Below are 22,827 nucleotides of genomic sequence, written 5' to 3'. Positions count from 1 at the left end.
CACTACTATTGGCAGGTCATTTGATATTTTTTCCTCTTTTCAAATTGACAACTACAAATTGCAGCTATTTCTGAGCTATAACATAGTTTTTGATATGTCTGAACACTGTGAAATGAGTGAATTATCTGTTTAGCATATGCATTGCCTCAAGTCCCTTTCTGTGAGGACATTTGAAAACCTACCCTCTTACAGAATGCATTGTTAACATATAGTATGCAATATAACTGTACAATAGAATGCTGTGTAACTAGAATTCCTTTTGTCTAATATCTTGTATCATTTGACACAATAGCTTCCCAGTCGACCTCAGTCTCAACCTCTTGTGACTAACATTTCACTCAGTTCCATTAGGACCGACTCCTTTTAGATTCCATGTATCTGTGAGTGTATTCCCTACTTACCTGCCTCTGGCTTATTTCTCTTAGCATAATATTCTCCAAGTCATCTCTCTTATTGGAAGCAATGTGGTTTTCTTCTTCTTTGACCTGAACAGCATTTTTTGTATATAGACCACATTTTCTTTATCCAGTTGTCTACTGTTGGGACATGCATTCTCACATGATTCTTTCCGCTGCTTGGCTATTGTGACTGATGTTGAAATGAATACACATTGTAGATATTTATTTGTTCTATACACGACAATGTTGCTTCCTTTGGATATGTACCCAGTACTCAGATTGCTGATCCTGTTCTGCTCCTATTTTTAGCTTTTTGGACATGGTATGGTGCTGTCCAGGTTGGCTTCAAATTCACTATGTAGCCAAGGATGGTCTTGACCTTCTGATCCTCCTGTCTCCACACTCCAAGTACTAGCATTGCAAGCATGTGCCAATGCTCCAAGTTTATGTGGTCATGGGTGGGGGTCAGACCAGAGTTTCGTGCATGCTAGGCAGCACTCTGATGACTGCGTTACAGCACAGCTCTACTTTAATTTTTTGAACTCTCTTCATTTGTTGTCCATAATGCTTTACTGATGGACATTCCAGCCAACACTGAAGTTCCCCTTCTCTCTACATTTTCACAGGCATTCGTTTGTCTGCCTTGTTGATAATGGCCATTCTAAAAGGCATGGTATTCTTTCTTTCTTTCTTTCTTTCTTTCTTTCTTTCTTTTTTTTTTTTTTTTTTTTTTTTTCCGAGACAGGGTTTCTCTGTGCTGCCCTGACTGTCCTGGAACTCACTCTGTAGATCAGGCTGACCTCGAAATCAGAAATTCACCTGCCTCTGCCTCCCAAGTGCTGGGATTAAAGGCGTGCGCCACCACACCAGGCACCATTGTATTTTTTCTTAATGTGGGTTTATTTAGGCACACAGTGGTGCTGGATTCTTGGTCAAGGCCTTGCTCATGCTAAACATACAAGCATACATTACCATCGAGCCATATACCTTAACCCTTTGTGAACTCTGCGTGTGTGTGTGTGTGTGTGCGTGTGTGTGTGTGTGTGTGTGTGTGCATATGTTGTATATGTGTGGAGGCCAGAGGTCAATGTTTGATGTTTTATCTATTGTTCATCACCTTACTTTTTGAGACAGCATCTCTTTCTGAACCTGGAGCTTACCGACTGGTGAGACCGCTTGCTCAGTAAGCCCCTGGGTCCTCCTGTCCTGTCATTCTCTGCTGTGCCTGGCTTTTTACATGGGTATTAGAGTCCAGATTCAGTTCCTCATTCTTGTGCAGTGAGCATTTTTATCCACTCAGCCATCTCCTCTGAGTGTACACTTCTGTTTTAATGTACATTTCCTGGATGTTTAGTGAAGTTGGACACTTTTTTTCCATATACCATCTGGACATTTGTACGTATGTCTTCTTTGGTTTTGCTTTGTTTTGTTTTGAGACAGTGTCTCACTATGCAGTCTTAGCTGACCTAGAATTTGCTATGTAGACCACGCTGGTCTTGAATGCAGAGAGATCTGCCTGCCTCTGCTTTTCAAGTGCTAGGATTAATGGTGAGCGCTACTGCAGCTAGCCATGTCTTCTTTTGAGAAATGTCTGTTCACACCTTCAATTTATTTTTCATTTGGGTTACTTGTTTGCTTATTTTTAGGTTGAATTCCTTGAATACTTTGTATTTTTCCTAGGTACGTGGTTTGCAAATATAGTCTTGTATTCTCTAAATTGTCTGTTCACTATTACTCTTTGCTATCTATACTGAAGCTTTTTGGTTTGATGTAATCTCTTTTGCTAATTTTGGTTATGCTTTGTGGGCCATAATTAAAAAAAAAAAACCAGGCTGGGCATGGTGACACATACCTTTAATCCCAGTACTTGGGAGATAGAGGCAGGTGGATCTCTGTTTTTTCTTGTCCAGCCTGATCTATATAGTGTGTTCCTGAACAGTCAGGGATCTGTATAGAGATCCTGTCTCAAAATAAAATAAATTCATTGCTTAGAGTAATGTTACAGAGGTTTTGTTTCTTTGGTAGTGTTTGTTGTTGCTGGTTATTCGAGTTTACATTTATTTCTTTGTTTACTTTTTATTTATTTTATTTTATTTTTGGTTTTTTTTCGAGACAGGGTTTCTCTGTGTAGCTCTGGCTGTCCTGGAACTCACTTTGTAGACCAGGCTGGCCTCGAACTCAGAAATCTGCCTTCCTCTGCCTCCCAAGTGCTGGGATTAAAGGTGTGCGCCACCACCGCCCGGCTTTGTTTACTTTTTATTATTCGAAACATTTATACTTGTATGCAATAGAATAAGGTCATTATCTACCCCAATTTCCCCCTTCAGTTTCTCCTGAATACCACTATACATCCTTCTCCCAATGCCAATGTTTTTTTTTCTTAAAAAAAAAAAAGAGAATGTATTTTTGCTTATGTGTTTGTGTGCACCTGCTTGTTTGTCTGTGAAACCTTCGCTGTTATACTCGCATCTGCTTTTGGTGTGTGGCAATCTGCTCTGGTGAAAGTACTCAAGACAATCTTGTCTCGTACAAATAAGATATTTGTGGGTATTTTTTTCCTCAATGTACTAAGACTTGCCAGAGTCTAAAGTTTCTGGCTGGGTAATTTGTACCAATGAACTTCTAGCATTCTGCTGCACTAAAGTTCATCGGTCTGTCTTCCACTTGGAATGGTACCGTCTGGTAGCATGAGTTGATCCTATGTAAAATATTAGTTCACTGGTTTATCTGACTCTCTTGGCTCATTTCATCCTGTGTTATGAAATATTCACTTTTGCCAGTATTACCACTCATCTCAGTATAAAATACTTTCATTTTGAGACAGGGTTTCTCTGCATCCTGAAACTTGCTCTTCACACAAGGCTGACCCTGAACTTAGGGTCACCTACCTTACTCTGCCTTCCAAGGGCTGGGAATAAAGGTATGCCCAACCTTCAATAGAAAAGACTTTATGTCTCATGAAGCAGTTAGACTTATGATAGGACATTCACATTCCCGAAAATCATAATTAAGCAGTAATTTTATCACTGGTAACAAGTACAATAAGTTGTATTTGTCAGAAACATAATATATGTTTGGTGACAAGCCAACTAACCAAATATGAGAAACTGGATGTTGCATGATAACCATTCTTTCCTGTAAAAATAGTGTTCCTTCCTCGAGGTAATTTAGGAAACAGCTGCTTGTAGGACATCACATTTTATTTGAGAGTTCTGAAAGCACTGGGGGAGGAGAAGGGGAGGGGTACAGAACCACTGGGGTGGGAGAAGGGGGTACAGGACACTGGGGTGGGAGAGGGGGTACAGGACACTGGGGTGGGAGAGGGAGGTACAGGACACTGGGGTGGGAGAAGGGGGGTACAGGACACTGGGGTGGGAGAGGGAGGTACAGGACACTGGGGTGGGAGAAGGGGGTACAAGACACTGGGGTGGGAGAGGGGGTACAGGACACTGGGGTGGGAGAGGGGGTACAGGACACTGGGGTGGTATTAGATGCCACTGGTTAGTTTGCTTTAACATGACTAATTGACCTGTGAATTTCAGCTCAATAACCTGTTAAAAAAATGTGCATTATATGGAATTTCCATATCACCATCTGGAAGAGTGAAAGGCTTGCCGTCAAAGAGCAAATAAAATTAGGCCTCCCTTTTTCCTCAATACAGGACATTCTTTTTTTGTTTGTTTGCTTTTTTGTTTTTTTGTTTCTGTTTTTTGAGACAGGGTTTCTCTGTATAGCCCTGGCTGTCCTGGAACTCATTTTGTAGACCAGGCTGGCCTCCAACTCAGAAATCCGCCTGCCTCTGCCTCTCGAGTTCTGGGATTAAAGGCGTGCACCACCATGCCCGGCCAATACAGGACATTCTTAAGTGAAACTGCCATATTGTTTAGTACCAGCCCACTTTGTTAAGGATACAATGGCTAGTGGAACACACTGTACCACCGCCTTGATTGGGACAAAGCACCAGCAATGAACCTGGTCCTTTTGTGCCATTGGTATAAATATCAACATGATAAGAAGACAAGCTACTAATTGGTATTATTATGAAAAGACTTTGAACCAAATAGAGCCCTGAGCGTTTCAGGTTACCTGAAGAACCTGTGGGCCATGCTTCAAAAGCCATTGCTCTACACTGAATTAGAACGGGAATGAAATGGATCCATTTCCACCAGTAGGGGTACCATGTGCTGTCAGAAAAATCCTGGGAGATATTTTTATACTTACTGGAAATTTTAATTCAAGCACACACAGTGCTATGCTTGCCTTGTTTTAGATTCCTACCACTGAATACAGAATAAAAGTAACGATTTTGATAATGGCATATGCATTACATTGTTTTTAAGAAAATGATCACTTTCAGGCATTTTTGCTGAAGTAATTATATTCTCCTTAAATGTTATCAATGTCACTGTAATCTTATTTTGAATATAGAAAGGTTTTTTTTTTTTTTCCTGCTTGTTAAAAATAGGGCCTGGTGTGCGCTCAACACACACGCTGTATCCTCAGCCCCTACAAAGGGAGTTTTCCAGGCCATGCAGAGTTTGCTCTTTTGTATTTAGAGACAATTTCCTAATATCTGCCTTCCAGGCTTCCAGGAGTGGAGAGGAAGGGAAGTATGATGTGCACAGATGTCCCTCAACATCAGATCACTTGAGTTCAAACTCTGGCCTTCTTGTTTCATCTACATCTAAGGCTGAAGTGGTTTGGTGCAAGCTAAAAGATTCGGTGCACACCATGAATTCAAGGGTACAGTAAAATTTCTTCAAACATTTTAAATACTGGTCGAGGATTCAGTCAAAGATTTCCTTTCTCACTCCAGATCAAAAAGCAAATTGTTATTGTTGATAAACAGAGAGGCAAGCGACAAGCTGATCCATGTGCTCTTTCCATGTGGACTGTGGGAGCTGTGGGATTGGTGGAGCAGGTGTGAATTTCCTGTTGCCTGAGTTGTTTACCTGGAGCCACTTTATCAGTGTCCAGCCATCCAGCAGGGATTGTCCTGGCAGTGAAGTGCTAGCTCCAGTTCAGGTTCCCCACTGCTGGCAGTCTGTCTGTCTACTCTGTGTGTCCTGTTGTCCATCTATTTGATGCTCTATTTTTTTTTCTTGTCCCACAAAGGCCATGAGAATATACACAAAGGGAAACCAGGACAGTGGATTATAAATGAAAGTGTATAGTTTACTGCTATCACTACCAAAAGATTTTTTTTTTTGACCCAAGAGGTGCAATCATTGTACTTCCAATTTAGCCTGTGCTTTTCTAGTGAAGGTGAAAACGGAGACACAATCAGCTGCATTGAAGAGGAGGAAGACAGGTCCTTGGAGGGCGGTGGGAAGTCTTTGCTAACTGATCTGTGATGTAGTGCCTTCCTTGACCTTCCTTGAGATTCTGTGATGTGGTGGGTAGCCCAGAGAGTAATAGGACAGTTTGTGTTGTTATCTGGGCCTGGGTTTGAAGTTTAAGTTAAATTCAACTTATTCTGGGTTTTACTTTTTTTTTGTTTGTAAAATAAAGATAGGCCTGACCATTTATGAAGATTCAACTAGATAAATATAAACACTTGCTCTTCCATAATTAGGAGATTTGTCTGGCTATTGTGTTGTGCAATTTTAGGTTCTGGAGACATAATGACAAATAAGACAGCATCCTTTTTTTCTAATTATTCTTAAACTCCAGTGGGGGCAGAGAGGCAATAATGTTGAATACAAAGAAACAAATAATGGGGGGGGGGAGATAAACAATTTAACAAATACAGGGATAAATTTCATTTACTTGTCTTCTGATAAAAAATCAAGGTCATGTTAAAATTCATCTAAGGAAGTGAAATATCTTTGAGGATTTGTTAGGACCTAAGCCAGTAGATCTCAACCTTTAAACGCTGTGACTTTAATATAGTTCCTCACGTATGCTGACTCCCAACTTACTTTCCTCGCTAATTTATAACTGTAATTTTCTACTACCATGAATCATAATGTAAATATCTGAGGTTCAGGATATTTGAGACCCCGAGGACTGCTGACCTAAAATAAGGTATTACAGTGTTAGACTATGGGGCTCTTCTGGAGGCCAGTCAAAGTAGGGATTCTTTTCCCCCTTGCTTTTCTTTGAGCACTGAGGTTTTTTTTATTAGGAGCTGGCGTTGAGGCAGTTTGAACTTGTATTCTGGGCATAACTTATAGCACACTATATTTACATGCACGGTATTAAGTTAGTTTTATATTGACTATACTTGCTGGGGATATAATATCACTACTGTTCTTAGTTTTAATAGAAAGTAGAGTAAGCTGAAGTGCTGTCTTGGTCCATTAAGTTGGAAAAGAAGCCTGAAAAATCTTTCTAAACCTTGTTTTTCTTTTTCTTAATTCGTAACGGTTTATTTATTCACTTCTCATTTTTCTTTTCTTCCTCCTGACGCTTCTCTGCAGCCACAGTCTGGTGACTTGCAGCCCCGCCCACATCCTGGGGCGTGACCAACGAGCCAGGCCCCGCCCTCGCCCATCCCGTGACGGCCAGTCTTCCCCCCCGCCCCCCATCCCACAGCGGACAGCGCGCCGGAGCGTGCGCGCGCGCCCCCGCTCTCAGCTCCGATCGGTCTCGGGAGCGCGCTCTGTGTGGCCGCTGCCGCCATGTTGTTGTGGTTGTGAGAAGGCGGCGGCGGCAGCGGCGGCGGCGGCGGCGGAGCAGCCGGCGGAGACGCTCCAGCGGCCCAGGCGCTGGCCCCCGCCGACCCTGGCTGGCAGCCTCCTGGGGTGGCGGAGGAGGCCCTGCGGTGGCGGGCCTCGCCATGTCCTGCCGCCTGGTAAGAAGCCCACCCTCCGGCTCTGGTGGCGAGGAGGTGCTGGAGGAGGGGCGGACCTGGGCCGAGTGCGGCGGCTGTCACCGGCCGGGGAGGCGGCGGCGGGCCGAGGGCTGGGTTGGCCGCGGCCTCCCGGGGCAAGCTCTCAGAATGGAGCACCGAGGCCCGGTCGGGCGAGTCGGGGGAGGCGGGGTCGCCGAGCTCGGCGGCCATCCTGAACCTGGCGGTGGGTAACACTCGGAGTGTTGGGAGCTGCGGCTGGGGCGCCCTGGAAAACGCTCCCGGGCCTCCGGGAGGTGAGCGTGTGGCCCGAGGCCCTGGTCGAGACCGTGGGAGTCCTTAGTGGCGAGAGGCCGGAGGTCGTGCTGTTGGAAACCACGGGCGAGCTGTGCGGGCCTCAGCCTAACTGCAGCAGGGCATCCTCCTGACCTGGTAGTGCTTGAAGGGGAACGAAGGTCCAGGGGTGGTTGGAGGAGCTCGGGGAACACTGCTCAAGTAGCTCTGCAAAAGATCAGTATTATTTCTTGGGTTGAAATTGTACTGGATGTATTGCATTTCATGACCCAAGATGGTATTGTTGGGGCCAGAAAACTTATTTCAAAAATTGGAAGTAGAGTTTGCACACTCTGTTAGGCCACCAGGAGTCAGATCATCTCACTTGTGAGTTTTACACACAGGTTTCTGTTAGATATTAATGTTCAGTCATTGTCAGAATGAAGTTTACGTTTTTATTCTTCTTACTATCTTGACATCCACTTGGCTTTTTGACATTTAGGGTCTTTTTTTTTTTTTTTTTTGTATTAAAAGTGCATGTGTTCTTGTAGTGGAGGCTCAGCCTCGTTCCTCTTGTGAACAGTGAGCCGTCAGAAGTTACGATTGAATGGTAGATGGTTCTGTATCAAAATGATCTTGTTTGTGGGGATGTGAAGGAGGCCTTCTTTGAGATTCTGCAATGTTTCTGTGTTTTTTACTTGGAAACCAAATAACATGCGTTGATGGCCAGTGAAAGACTTCTTTTCCATGCTTGACTGAGTAGAAGAGTTTACAGAATGACACCGTTGTGGGTAAACACTATGCAATATGTTATTAAACTAAATTTGGAAGCTTCTAGAAGGTTAGAGTGATTGCCTATGAAGACATATTTCACCCCTACCATTTTTACTTTTTAGGTAACTGTGAGCAGCATAATGAATTTGTTCACAAGGCATCAGAACACATTTTATCAAATTAAATGTTGTATAGCTGAACGTATGTCCAAAAACCTAGAGGAAAATAAAGGAAGTGAGGCCTGAAGTCTGCTTCTGGCCCACAGAGGGGTCCTAAAGGTGCTTTCTAACATGCCAACATTGTAGTTACTTCTAAACCATCTGGCTCAGGTTTCCAGTAAAGTGGAGGGTAGCAGGGTGTGTTACAGTCATTTGAGACCAGGGTTGTGGACCTGGAAGGTGTACTGTAGGTTGTGACAAGTTCTTGAAATTTGCTCCAGGCTGTGAGGTATGGTAAAGTCAGTTTAAAGACCCTCTTAACAGCACTAGTTTTTGCTTTCTGTGATAAAGTGGAATTCTGAGTTACCAAGAGATAAATTCATATTTCAAAGGTGTGTTGAGGATTGTTACAGTTTTGGAAGAGGTGGAAGAAAGTGTTAACAGTTGCATAGGGTTGTATTCTGACATATCATAGAGAGGCTCACCCAGTTGTTCACTAACACCAGAAACCTTGTCTGTTTTGTTTCCTGATAATCCCCACTACTTACCATAGTTCTCACAGAATTTTCTTTTCAGATTTTTTAAAAAAATCAAATGAATAGTATTGGTATGAGAAACACTAGTTAGTTATTAAAAATTACTTGATGTCTTACATTGAAGAGGGATTTTCATTCTCTTTTTAAGTCTTAATGCATTTAAAACTTTAGGTGTTGACACATGTTACTGACTTTATAGGTGGTATAGACAGATGGCCATTCTGTGCTGCTGGGTATATCTGGATCATTTGTGGCATTAATGGCTGTTGGGATATTACTTCTCTGTACTCAAGTTTCCTCATTTACATAATTTAGAACTCATACTGAGGCCAAGTTTTTACATATTTTAAGTATATATTTTTTAAAAATATGGGTATTTAAAAGAAATAACAACTCAGGCTAAAATTTCCAAGAGTTTGAGATGACTGTGGGCCAGCCACATAAGCAAGTACCACATTAGCCAGGGCTTTATAGGAAGATCCTATCTTAAAAATTGAAAACAGAAGCAGAAGAGATGGCTTACTGGGTAAAGACACATGCTTCAGGGGCTGACAACTTGAGTTTGATCCCCTGGACCCATGTGGTGGGAGGAGAGAACAAAACTCTAAGTTGTCTGACCTCCACATGTGTGCACTGACACATATGCACACACACACACACACACACACACACACACACGAGAAACTCAAAAAGAAATAAAACTCTTATAAATTTGTCCTAAGATTCCAGAAAGAGTATTCTGTTCTTGAGTTTTGCTTTTAGCTTATGGATTTTATACATTTCCCAAAAATGCTCAGGAAATTGAGTGCATGTTGCAAGTATGCAGAAACAGTACTCGTATGCTGTTGTAATTCTCTTTATGTTGAAATCGAGTCAATTTCACAGAGGGCACTTCATAATCTGGTATGAAGACACAATTCTAAGAATGTTTGGGAGAAGTTTGTGCACATTTTATGTCTAGTTGTTTCTTACGGATTACCCAGTTATATATTTTAAATAGTGAATTTGTTTTTATATTTTAGAAATTATGTCTATTTCTGAGTATGAGTGTAGGTGCACATATGCAATGGTGAACATGTGTAGGTCAGAGGACAGCTTGTAGGAGTTGATTCTCTCCATCATGTGTGTCTGAAACTCAGGTTGCAGGTTTGGTTGTCAGTGCTTCTATCTCCTAAGCTAGCTCCTTAGAGCATTGGTGGTGAATTTTATGTAATTTCATAATCAGTGAAACCAATTTAAAATGAAGTTTGAGCTAAGGTTCTCAGTAATTCAAGACTACTACATGCCATTGCTATTTTTAATCTTAATTTTGCGATCTTGATACTAGTGTGCTTTCATTTTCATTTTTTGTACTGTATGAAGAAACAAAAGCCTTTTAAAGTTGACATTTTAAAGTTTTATTTGATAAAAATAAAGATTGTTTTAGTGTGATAGTGGATAGCTCAGGAAGTCTCAAGTCTGCCTAGTGCTGCTCCTTAGCCCTTTTGTTTTTGGCAAGCCATAGAACATTCCCTCATTATTAAAGGAAGAACAATGTTTTCTTATTTCACAGGTTGTGAGGGAAGAGCAATGGAATGGCACATAAAAAACAAGCTAAATAATGTAATGATAGAATCCTATTGCATTAGAATTCTTTTTTTAAAAAGTTTTTCATGAAAGAGTTGAATTGTCTAGCTAGGCAGTGGTGGCTCATGCTTTTAATCCCAACACTCAGGAGGCCTAGGCAGGTGCATCTCTGAGTTCGTGGACAGCCTGGTCTACAGAGTGAGTTCTAGGACAGCTAGGGCTACACAGAGAAACCCTGTCTCATCCTTGACCTCCCAGTAAACACAATTGGCTAGTGAGCAGAAGTCAACCAGGAACATGTTAAATGCAGAATTTCCTGATGCCACTGGGAAGGCAGCTGAAGTGGAGAAACCCTTGAGTACTTGTATCTGTTACAGAAAGAGTCATGGGGTTGCAGGGGCTGCAGTAGAGTGGAGCCCGTCTTGCAGGGTGAGTTCTTGTTGGGAACTGGAATTGAAGTAAAGCCATCAATTCAAATGCCATAAGGATCAAGTGGAATACACTTCACTGTATTTGATCTCTTTCTTATTTTGGAGCTGTGATGGAAGGTGGTTGGAGCAAAGAGCTTAGCATGTTCTGTGTAAAAGTTATAGAAGTGTGTTTTTGTTTCTTTTTAAAGTTTTTAAAATTTTGTATGTATGTGGGTATACCATGTATGTGCAGGAGCCTGCAGAGGTCAGAGAGATGTCAGATCCCCTGGAGCTGGAGTTACAGATGATTATAAGCCTCCATATGGTTTCTGGGAACCAAACCCAGGGCCTCTACAATTTCTCCAGCCCCAGAACTGTATTTTCTGAATGGCAAGTGGCATATTGCAGGGTAATGAAGTCAGTGTGGTTACTGAAAAAAAAAAAGCATTAAAAAGGATAAGTCAGTACATTGCTAATGATAAAACTTGATTTGGGAGTTCTTTATTATTATTATCTAAGTTTGTACTGGGCGTGACATACACCTTAAATCTGGAAGCAGAGGCGTGAGGATTTCTGAGTTTGAGTGTAGCCTGGTCTACAGAGTGAGACCTCTAGGGTTGCATCCATATGTGCCAGTATATATATGTATGTATGTATGTATGTATGTATGTGCATTTGAGCAGAGGCTAGAAGTTAGCCTTTGGTGCCAGTCTTTGACGACTGCTCATTTTGTATTTTGAAACAAAGATTCTCTTTGGGACCAGTGCACTGTAGTTGAGTTTGTTTAAACTGACCAGCAGCTGGCCTCTTCTCCAATGTTGGGATTATAATCACGAACCACCAACACACAAAGTTTTAGGTGTTATTTAGGGATTGAACTCAGGTTTTCATGACTGTGTAGCAAGCACTTTATCTATTAGCTATCTCCCTTGTAACTCTTTTAGGCTTAAATTATATATATGTATATGTATATATGTATATTCTTTTTTTTTTTTTTCTCAAGACAGGGTTTCTCTGTGTAGCCCTGGCTGTCCTGGAACTCACTCTATAGACCAGGCTGCCCGCAAACTCAGAGATCTGCCTGCCTCTGCCTTCCAAGTGCTGGGATTAAAGGTATGCGCCACCACTGCCTGGCTTTTGCTATATTTTTATTGTGTGTGTTCATGTGTAGGTATGGGTATGTAGGTGGGCATGTAGAGGTCAGGGGACCACTTGTTGAAGTCAGTTTTCTCTATCTTTCTTGTTGATCCCAAGATTTCAACTAAGGTTGTCATTCTTGGCAGTAGGCTTCTTCAGCTGCTGAACTATCTTGTTAGCTTAAAAATGTCTTTTTTTCTTAGTGTAAAAATAATTTCATTTATATAACCTTGTACTTTGCATGTAAATTCATTTGCCCATTGCCCTTTGCTCCCCACTTCCTATGGTACCCTTTTTCCACCTCTTCTGACTTCATGTCATTCATACACACACACACACACACACACACACACACACACACACACATATGCATATATCCGTATGATAACATGTATATTGTTAAATTTAGATTCCACATAGGATGGAAGATATATTTACCTTTCCCCGCTTTTACCCTCTCCATCTTTCTTTTTTCCCCCCTTTCCTCACATCTCTTCTTCTCATATAGTTTGCTTTTAAAGTAAATTTATTTCTGATTCAGAATGTTATAGTACATGTTCATTGTAAAAATCCTACAAGATATGCTGGGTGTGGCAGTGCACCTGTGAAATCTCAGCACTTGGGAGGTGGGTGCAAGAGGATCAGTTAAGGCTAACTTTATCCCTAGTGAATTTAGAGCCTGCTTGGGCTACAGGAGATTTTGTCAGAAAAAGCCAACAAAACACATTCCCAAGCCCAAGCAACCAACCCAGTGTCAAACCAGTTGAATCATTCCTAGAGAATGCATAAAAGTAGAGGTGTCTAGTCGACTTGACTTTAACAGTCATTAACTCTTTTATAATTTGTTATCAATTGGAATACTTACAAGAAAAGCTTTCCATGGGAAATTTATATTCTCATGATGGAGATTATTCTGTGATCATATTCTATAACCATAGTTTACAATAATTTTTTGTTAATTTACATTGCCTTAAATTTTCTTTTAAATAGTGCTCTGATGAACTTGTGTGGACATTTTCTGCAGCTATGCTGTTTTCCTAATCTTGTAAGTTTGCTTCTCAGGTCAAAGGATATGGTTGTTCTTTTGTTGTTGTTGTTTTTGCTTTTTTGAACAATGCTTAGAACCTCCATCCCTTGAAATAGAGGTGTTTTAACATTTGGATGTATTGAAGGTACCATATTGATAGGATAGACATCTTAATTTTCCATCAACATGTTAGAACCCACTTCCATGCATTCATACTAGCAGTTTACCAATTATAGTTTGTAATTCTGACATTAAAGCAGGTTAGTTTTTTCTTTTCTCTTTTCAGCACCAAGACTTAACCTCTATAGTTTAACTTCGTGGAGGGGTAAAAATAAGTTAAATGATGATAAAGCAGTACTTTAGGCCTCTGATGGCTTTCTGGTTGCTTGCACTATCAGTACAAAGGTTTGAGCACTAATCGTTAATATTTTGGTGCTTAATTTATAAACTATGTATTTGTGTTTTATGAGATGGAAGACAGAACGAACATGGATGAGAATTATAAATGAAGCTCAAATCCATTTTTCTTTCACCCAGTGGGACATCTCTTGAGGTATATTGTATTCTGCTCTGGCTGTCAATGCTTAAGATTTCTTTTTTTTTTTTTTTTTTTTTTTAGATTCATTTATTTATTATGTGTAAGTACACTGTAGCTGTCTTCAGACACTCCAGAAGAGGGAGTCAGATCTCCTTAATGGATGGTTGTGAGCCACCATGTGGTTGCTGGGATTTGAACTCCGGACCTTTGGAAGAGCAGTCGGGTGCTCTAACCCACTGAGCCATCTCACCAGCCCGCTTAAGATTTCTAAGGTGGAAAATTGTATTTTTCTTTTTTTGAGACTGGGTTTCACCATGTCAGTGGCTAGGCTAAAAGAACAGCTATATAGAGTATTCTGGACTGGAACTCATAGAGATCCACCTGCCTCTGCTTCTAATTGGGCATTTCTCCAGTTATACAAATGATTCTGTTTAGTATCATCAACTTAATACTTCATATGATTGCTGACTAATTGAATTAGAAAAAGACAGAAAGGTAAGGAAGAGTATAAACGTCTACTTCTCACAGGCACAGTGGAGACTGTGTAGAGTAGAACATGGTTTGTGAAAGCAGTTCTCCTGTAAAGCATCCCTGTTCTTCCGAGTTTGGTTTTGGAGACTGAGTAAAGAAACGAATTGCTGCTTGCTATCCTTCGCAGAGGACCACAATGCCTGTTGTTTCAGCTCTCCATTTGGAAGGGCCTGGTCTATTCCATTTTAAAAAGGCTTCATTGAGGTGTGGTGGTGATGACTGCTCCTCCACCTCCTTATTTTTGGCCTGGGAATTGAACCCAAGGTTTTATTCATCTAGGTGAGCACTCTACCACTGAGGTGTAGCTCCAGCCTGCTTGGTGCTTTTTATTTTGAGACAGGATCTCACTAAGCTTCTCAGGCTGGCTTCTGTAGCCCAAGCTGGCCTTGAACTTGAGATTCTCCTGCTTATACCTCTTAAATGCTTGGGTTAGAAGTGCACGTCTCCATTCCTGTTGATAACTTTTAAGTTGTGTTTTGACTTGGTGTCCCTTCACCCATGTTATGAAGTTAGGAAACATTTTTGTAAAATTATTTGTTTATTTTATATGAGTACACTGTAGCTGTCTTCAGCCACACAGAGGAGGGCGTCTGATCTCATTGCAGATGGTTGAGAGCCACCAAGTGGTTGCTGGGAATTGAACTCAGTGCTCTTAAATGCTGAGCCATCTCTCCAGCCCACAGAAAACTCTTTTTTTTTTTTTTTTGAGTTAGAAGAAAAATAAAATTTCCCCCTCTTCTCCATTGTAGGGAACTTATTTCTTTTTTTTTTTGTATGGTCATTGTCAAAGAAAGATAATTAAAATCTTAGAGATTGTGAAAAGAGATTATAATTAAGCAGCTTGAGTGGTTTTCTTTTTGTTAACTAAAAGGAATGAAATATTTAATGTTGAAGGTGATTGCTTTGTAAGGTGCCTTGGACACATACCAGGTGTCTTTTTTTTTTTTTTTAAATCTTGTACAGTTTGATATAGAAGATTCTTTCTGTTGGGCAGTAGTGGCACACACCTTTAATCCCAGTTCTCAGGAGGCAGAGACAGGCCTGAGTTCTCTGAGTTTCAGGCTAGTCTGGTCTGCAGAACAAGTTCCAGGACAGCCAGGGCTACACAATTTCTCTCTCAAAAAAGGGGAGAGGGGTGTTCTTTTTCATGCATCTTAGATCCCACAAGGATTTGAGACCAATATTATTGGAGATGTTGTAACTTAGAGGGTTTGATATCAGGCTTAGGTATAGACTGAAAACTCTGCAGTAAGGTCAGGTAGCTGTTTGCTGTATACATCTAAGTATTCGTAGGCTGATTAAATTCTCAACTTGTTTTGAGACAGCATCTTATGGAACTTAGGATAGCCTTGAACATGTGTAGCCAAGGCTAGACTTGAACAGCCTGATCTTACCTTAGGCTCCTAGGTATTGGGATTATAGCCATATGTCATCATGCCTGACCAGCACATATTTACTTACTCAAATGTACATAAATTAAATTGTTCTCTTAAAAACACCATGTACAATTTTACTTATTATCATCATGTATTTCTGTATACTATGGCATATATGTGGAGGTCAGGATTTGGGAGTTGAACCCTGGGTTTCTGGGATCAAGCTCAGGTAGCCAGGATTGCACGGGAAGCACTTTTACCTGCTGAACTATTTTGCTAGTCCAGATTATTGTTTTATGTAATGTGCAGAGAAGATATTTTTGTAAGGTCAGTAATTGTAGATCAAACTTTCTGGTATTCCTTTACCTCTCAAAGTCTTATCAAGGGTTGAAAAACAATCTCTTAAAAGTCCTTTTACTAAGTATATTAGCAATATACTTTGCCCTGGATAATGTTCTGTTTGTTTGTTTGTTTTTCGAGACAGGGTTTCTCTGTATAGCCTGGCTGTCCTGGAACTCACTTTGTAGACCAGGCTGGCCTCGAACTCAGAAATCCACCTGCCTCTGCCTCCCAAGTGCTGGGATTAAAGGTGTGCGCCACCACTCCCGGCTCTGGATAATGTTCTTAAACTGCTTTTCATGTTTGTTGTAGGAGTGAAGGAAATGGATGGAGTAAGGTTGATTCTTTTCACCGGTCTCATTTTCTTCACTCCTTTAAACATATATTCATAAAACATGCAAGAAAGTGAATCTTCCAGAGAAACAGGATCGCTCCCTTGTTCTGCGGTACTTAAATTAATCAATATGGTTATACACAGAAGACAGACATCTTGCAGAACACGGGTAGAAATGTTAGTGGTGATTAATATCTGTCCAGTGAGATATGACTTTTTTTGTTTTTTTTGTTTTTTGTTTTACAATTGACTAGTTTTCTCCAATGAGTTATGTTTCTTTATAGTTAAGAAAAAGAACAGGTTTGAAACATCAATTTAAAAACTAGTTGTAGTTCTACCAGCACAGAATAGAGGATAGTGGAGCTAAAGATAAGCTTCTAAAGTATGGTCCACAAATTGTTAGACTCCAATCATTAAAATATTGGCATTTTCTTCTTCTGTGTGTACTGAATCCTTTTAGGCTTTTGAAATGAAAGGCAGTGTAAGGGAGGAGGTGTTGGGTGTTAATGTGCCTAGAGCTATGGAAAGATTGGAAACAGTGATCCTATACTATACTCAGAAATAGGATCTGAAATAAGGCTGTGGCAAAGTGGTAATTCAGTGGAAAATAGCTAGCTAGTTAGCTCCTTATAGGAAGTATACATCTGTTAATCAGTTGAATGGTAGGTAAGAGACAGCAATTTGAAGTTGATAGAGTTTAAGCCTGCAGGAATAAATTGAAGTTTGCTAATTGGAAGGGGAAGAGAGTTTTGGTAAAGGACTGAGCTGAAACCCTTTATGTATTTAATACTGAGGCTGGGATATAGTCAAGAAAAAAATTGCCTACAGGAGCTTGGTTACAGAGAACTTGAACTGGGAAGGAAGGTAAACTAGTATGAATGAGGTCTTGGATTTAAAAGAACACATTTAGGTGACTAGAGAAAGTGGAGCTAAGTATTACTGCCTCTGTCTCATCATTGCTGGGGTCACAAAGATCCACCTGCCTCTGCCTCCTGGGTGCTGGGATTAAAGGTGTGTACCATCACCACTGCCACCACAGCCACTACTTGGCCAATTATAGAATCTTAACGTGAAAGCAGTTACATAGTAGGAAGAGATTATAGAATAAAATAGAACCATTTGGTTATTTATAGATTTTGTTGGAGAACAGTGGTTTTCAGCCTTCCTAATGTGACCCCTTAATACAGTTCCTCATGTTGTGATGACCTCCAACCATAAAATTATTTTGTTCCTTTTCACAACTGTAATATTGCTAATGTTATGAATCATGTCAACATCTGATATGTGACCGCAGGTTGAGAACCACTATTGTAGCGCCTGTGAGATGGCCTAGCAAATAAAAGGGCTTGCCGTTCAAGTCTGATAACTTGAGTTTGATCCTTGGAACCTAGGGTGGAAAGAAAGCTTACTCCTAAAAAGTTTCCTCTGACCTTCACATGTACACATGCCATACACATGCAATACTAAATAAAGTAAAATAAGTTGGGGTTGGCGAGGTGGTTCAGTGAGTGAAGACATTTACCACCAAGACTAACAACTAGATTTTAGTCTCTGCAGCTCACATTATGGAAGGAGAGAACTGACTCTTGCATGTTGTCCTCCAACCTCCTCTCTCTGGCACATGAGTTAGTGTGAAAGATTTTTCAGTTCATTTCTTTATTTTAACATGAGTGAGTGTGTTCTCTCTATGTATCTCTGTGTACCACATGTGTACCTGGTGCCTGTAGAGGTCAGGAGAGGGTACTGGGTTCTCTGTAATTGGAGTTGCAGACTCTTGTGAACTGTCATGTAAGTACTCAGAACCAAGTCGTCTGGAAGAGCAGCAAGCACCCTTAACCGCTGGGCCATCTCTCAGCCTCTTGAAAGATTTTACAAACATTCTTTAGATTTCTAGGCAAGGTGTATAATGGAGAAAAGTTTTTTGTTCTTGCCTGCCACCCAATATCTTGTTTCTGCTGCTGGAAATAATTAAGATTCTATCACATGTATGGTTTAAAATTATTCTTTACTAAGATATACTTTACATATAGCAGTGTTTAGTTTTTTAAATATTTATTTATTATTATAAGTACACTGTAGCTGCCTTCAGACACACCAGAAGGGGGCATCAGATATCATTACGGGTGGCTGTGAGCCACCATGTGGTTGCTGGGATTTGAACTCAGGACTTTTGGAAGAGCAGTGAGTGCTCTTAACCGCTGAGCCATCTCTCCAGCCCCTAGTGTTTAGTTTTAGACACATAATTTTGTAAAAACTATTATGATCAAGGAAGAATAGTTTATTTGATAATCACAAACACTTTTCTTGCAGTCCTTTGTGTAGTTAGTCTGGTCTCTGGCTGTTTGTTTTCTTTTTATGGCTTTGTCTATTTTAAAATTCTATGTATGGGCCACACAGCATGCAGCCTTTATAGTGAGATGGCATCTCACTATATGTATTTCTGGCTGTCCTGAAACTTCCTGTGTATACTAGGGTGGCTTTGAACATGCAGTGATTCTGCCTTTGAAAGGCAGAGGTTATAATATGGCATATTGTACTTGATATAGTGTGATTTGATACTCATCCTGTTTTTGGTTATCAGTAATCAGTTTTTACTTCAGAATAGTATTTTGTTGTATGAATATGCCACAGTTTATATCTCTTATTTTATTGTATTGTTTTTAGATTTTGATAATTACAACTAAAGGTGCTAGAAAGTATACACATGTATGTATGCCCATGTATTTATTGTTTTGATGGAAAAAGTAAAGTGCCTGTGGCTGAAGAGATGACTCAGTTGGAAGCGTGCTTGATAGAACGTATATAAGCCTGAAGAGTTTGTATCCTATCACCCACATAAAAAACCAGGTGTATGTCTATAATCCCAGTGCTGGTTAAGGCAAGAGATTTCACTGTCTCAGTGGAATCATGGGTTCTGGGTTCAGTGAGAGAGCCTGTCTCAGAAAATAAAGTAGAGAGTAATTGAGTAAGACACTTGATATTGATACTTGACCTGTACATGTATGTACACTCAAATATAATATCTAGCTGATTCAGCTTTTTGTTTGTTTTAAAGTTTTTTTTTTTTTTTTCCATTTTTTTTTATTAGGTATTTAGCTCATTTACATTTCCAATGCTATACCAAATGTTTTAAAGTTTTATTTATTTAATTTATATGAGTACATTTGTAGCTGTCTTTAGACACACCAGAAGAGGGCATCAGACTAGTGGTTGGGCTGTGAGCCACCATTTGGTTTCTGGGAATTGAATCCAGGCCCTCTGGAAGAGCAGTCAGTGCTAGTGCTCTTAACCACTGAGCCATCTCTCCAGCCCTTTTGTTTGTTTTTTTAAGACAGGGTTTCTCTGTGTAACCTTGGCTATCCTGGAATTCACTCTGTAGATAAGACTGGCCTTGAACTCAAGAGACTCACCTGCCTCTGCCTCCTGTTCCGAGTGCTGGGATTAAAGCTGTGTACTACCACTGCCTGGCTCTGATCCAACATTTTGATGTTGTGACTTGACATTGACTATAAGTGTATTTGGGCATACTCTGTTCTGGGACACGTGTGAACCTTGGGTCGAACATGCCTAGTCCTTTTGTATCTTTACTACAGAATCTGAAAAGGCTGGGAATTTTCATAGAGCATTGTTAGTTTAGCAAACTTCACTTCTAGAAAAACCCACTTAGAGAATAAATGGGAGTAACTTGTTTACATGAGTATTCTTAAACTGTTACCTCTAAAGCAAAAATTTTCTTTTATTTAAAAAGTTTATCCAAAAGACTCAGATTTGATTCTCAGCATCCATACAGTGGCTGGCACTCAATCATCTGTAGCTTGTTTGAGGAGAGGCTCTCTTCTGTACTCCAAAAGCATCAGACATATTTGGTACACAGATACATACATAGCCAAATACACAGAACATACTAATACTTTTTTAAAATTAACTATTTTTATTGTGTTGTTTGTTTGTGTTCATTTGCATGCCCTCAGGTCAGGGGACAGACAAGTTGTGTGAGTTAGCTCAGTTTCACCCGTGCACCCTAGGGTTAGAACTCAGGTCATTGTGTTTGCTAGCAGGTACCTTCATGCATTGAGCCAGCTTGTCAGCCTCAGAATTTTTTAAAATTAAAGAAGTTAATGCATACATACTTTTTAATGAATATGTAAACTGCCTTAGTGTTAAAGTCATATTTTGTTTTTAGTGGCTTTTAAATTGTCAATAGGATGAATGGTAGTAGGATGGTTATCAAAGTCTGTCAGTAAAATTTTCCTATGATTTTAGGGCAACCTCCTTAACTTCTCTGACTGTTTTCTTTTTAGAAATGGGAATAATAACACTCCTGTGAGGATTTAGCAAGTGTCTATTGCAGTAGCTAGCCAGTGGTAAGGGCTATGTTTTTGCTGTTTGTAGTGATGATATTGTCATTACTTGATAATGACAACATTATCTTCTTTCAACTAGGCAACATTCAGGGTTAGAGAAGGAAATGCAAGAATCAAAAATACTGAAAAATGATAGATTATTTATTCCAGGACCATAAGTAGCAGGGGAAGATTTAGGCAGGAGGATATATTGGTATAATAAAGGGAGATCCATTTTCTTAGCGTTTCAGCTCTGCAGTATTTCTTGAGTCTGTAACTGTGTTGAGGACTGACTCAGAGTCTTGAGCATGCTAAACCAGTGTTACATTCTATGTTAGAGGTTGTATGGTTTGTGGTTTGGTGCTTGGGCCCTCTTTTTTTCTTTGTTTGTTTGTTTGTTTTTTTTTTTTGCATAAAGTGGTTTAAGATAATGTTCTTTTTCTAACTTAAATGTAAGCTGTTTAAATCTACTTCTTAGGGAATATCTCGGCTTTATTATTTAAATTGAATTACATAATAGATCCTAATTACATAATATATCCTAAAATGTCTAGAATTTTTTTTTTATTTTATATGTATAGCCTACTCATCTTGGATATTAAATTATCTTTTACATGTTTTTAGTGAAGGCTTTATTTACTAAAACTGCATAAGCTTATATATATATATAATTTGTTTTTTGGTTTTTTGAAATGAGATTTCTCTACGTAGTCTTTACTGTCCTAGAACTATGTATGTTAAGTTGGATGGCTTTGAACTCACAGACTGACATACCTACTTCTGTTATCTGAGTGCTGGAATTAAAATATGTGCCACCATGCAAGACCATAGCTGTATTGTTTTTCAAGACAGGATTTTTGTGGAGCCCTGGCTGTCCTGGAATTCTTAGACCAAGCTGGCTTTGAACTCAAAGATCCACCTGCCGGTGCCTCCTGAGTGCTTCTTTTTTTTTTTTGAGACAGGGTTTCTCTGGCTGTCCTAGAACTAACTTTGTAGACCAGACTGGCCTCAAACTCAGAGATCAAGGGGTGCACCACTGTGCCTGGTTTATTTTACTTTATTTTTTTAATTAATTTATTTATTATATGTAAGTACACTATAGCTGTCTTCAGACACTCCAGAAGAGGGTGCCAAATCTCGTTACCGATGGTTGTGAGCTAACATGTGGTTGCTGGGATTTGAACTCAGTGAACTACCATGTGGTTGCTGGGATTTGAACTCAGGACCTTCGGAAGAGCAGTCAGTGCTCTTAACCGCCGAGCCATCTCTCCAGCCCTTATTTTTTTTTAACTTTCTCTAAGAACTACTGTTCTTTCTTTCTTCCTCTTTCTTTCTTTCTTTCTTTCTTTCTTTCTTTCTTTCTTTCTTTCTAAGAAAATGAATAGCATTCTCTTATAAGGTATTAGGACTAGACTTTCTCCTCCATTTAACTGATATTCTTGCCTGATATGAAAAAGTTAATGACTTTTCTGTTTTCAGAGTCACACAAATTTAAATGCGCTTATTTGTATAGAATATACTCAAAATCAGGAAATTTTACAGGACAGTTTTGAACACATGCATACAAGGAAACCTTGTAAAATTCTCCTGTCTGCTGTATTACTTCTTTCTTTTGGGGGGGGCATTTTTTAAAATTAGGTATTTATTTCATTTACATTTCCAATGCTATCCCAAAAGCCCCCCACATGCTCCCCCACCCACTCCCCCACCCACCCACCCCCACTTCTTGGTCCTGGCATTCCCCTGTACTGAGGCATATAAAGTTTGCACGACCAATGGGCCTCTCTTTCTACTGATGGCCGACTAGGCCATCTTCTGATACATATGCTGCTAGAGACACGAGCTCCAGGGGGTAGTTCATATTGTTGTTCCACCTATAGGGTTGCAGATCTCTTTAGCTCCTTGGGTACTTTCTCTAGCTCCTCCACTGGGGGCCCTGTGTTCCATCCAATAGCTGACTGTGAGCATCCACTTCTGCGTTTGCTAGGCCCCAGCATAGCCTCACAAGAGAGAGCTATATCTGGGTCCTTTCAGCAAAATCTTGCTAGTGTATGCAATGGTGTCAGTGTTTGGAAGCTGATTATGGGATGGATCCTCGGATATGGCAGTCTCTAGATGGTCTATTTCTTTCTTCTAACTCAAACTTTTTATTTGTGTATGTAGGGAGGTTGTATGTTATTAAAACATTTGAGTGGCTTGCTTGATATGTATCTGCATCCCTTGCTTGATAAGTACTTTAGGGAGCCTTGAAATGTGTTGTTTTACTCACTGTTCCCACTCTCCAAAAATATGTT

General features: G+C 40.1%; 1 protein-coding gene across 6 annotated transcripts in view; it reads left to right on the top strand.

The window, feature by feature from the left end:
• Positions 1-6,933: 6,933 nt before the first annotated feature.
• Mtmr3 (myotubularin related protein 3) overlaps positions 6,934-22,827 on the top strand; it is a 113,997-nt gene continuing 98,103 nt past the window's right edge. For 3 of the 6 annotated variants that reach the window (XR_003949519.1, XM_006514848.4, XM_006514845.4), the window contains exon 1: positions 6,934-7,194. The gene's annotated coding sequence lies outside the window, so the exon portion shown is untranslated. The remainder of the gene's footprint in view (positions 7,195-22,827) is intronic. The other 3 variants (NM_028860.2, NM_001373897.1, XM_006514846.4) reach the window with 3 other exon arrangements.

This window comes from Mus musculus, chromosome 11 (genome assembly GCF_000001635.26).
Source record: "Mus musculus strain C57BL/6J chromosome 11, GRCm38.p6 C57BL/6J".
Lineage (NCBI taxonomy): Eukaryota > Metazoa > Chordata > Mammalia > Rodentia > Muridae > Mus > Mus musculus.
The sequence above is the reverse complement of the archived record's forward strand: the minus strand, read 5'-3'. Positions and strand labels throughout refer to the sequence as shown.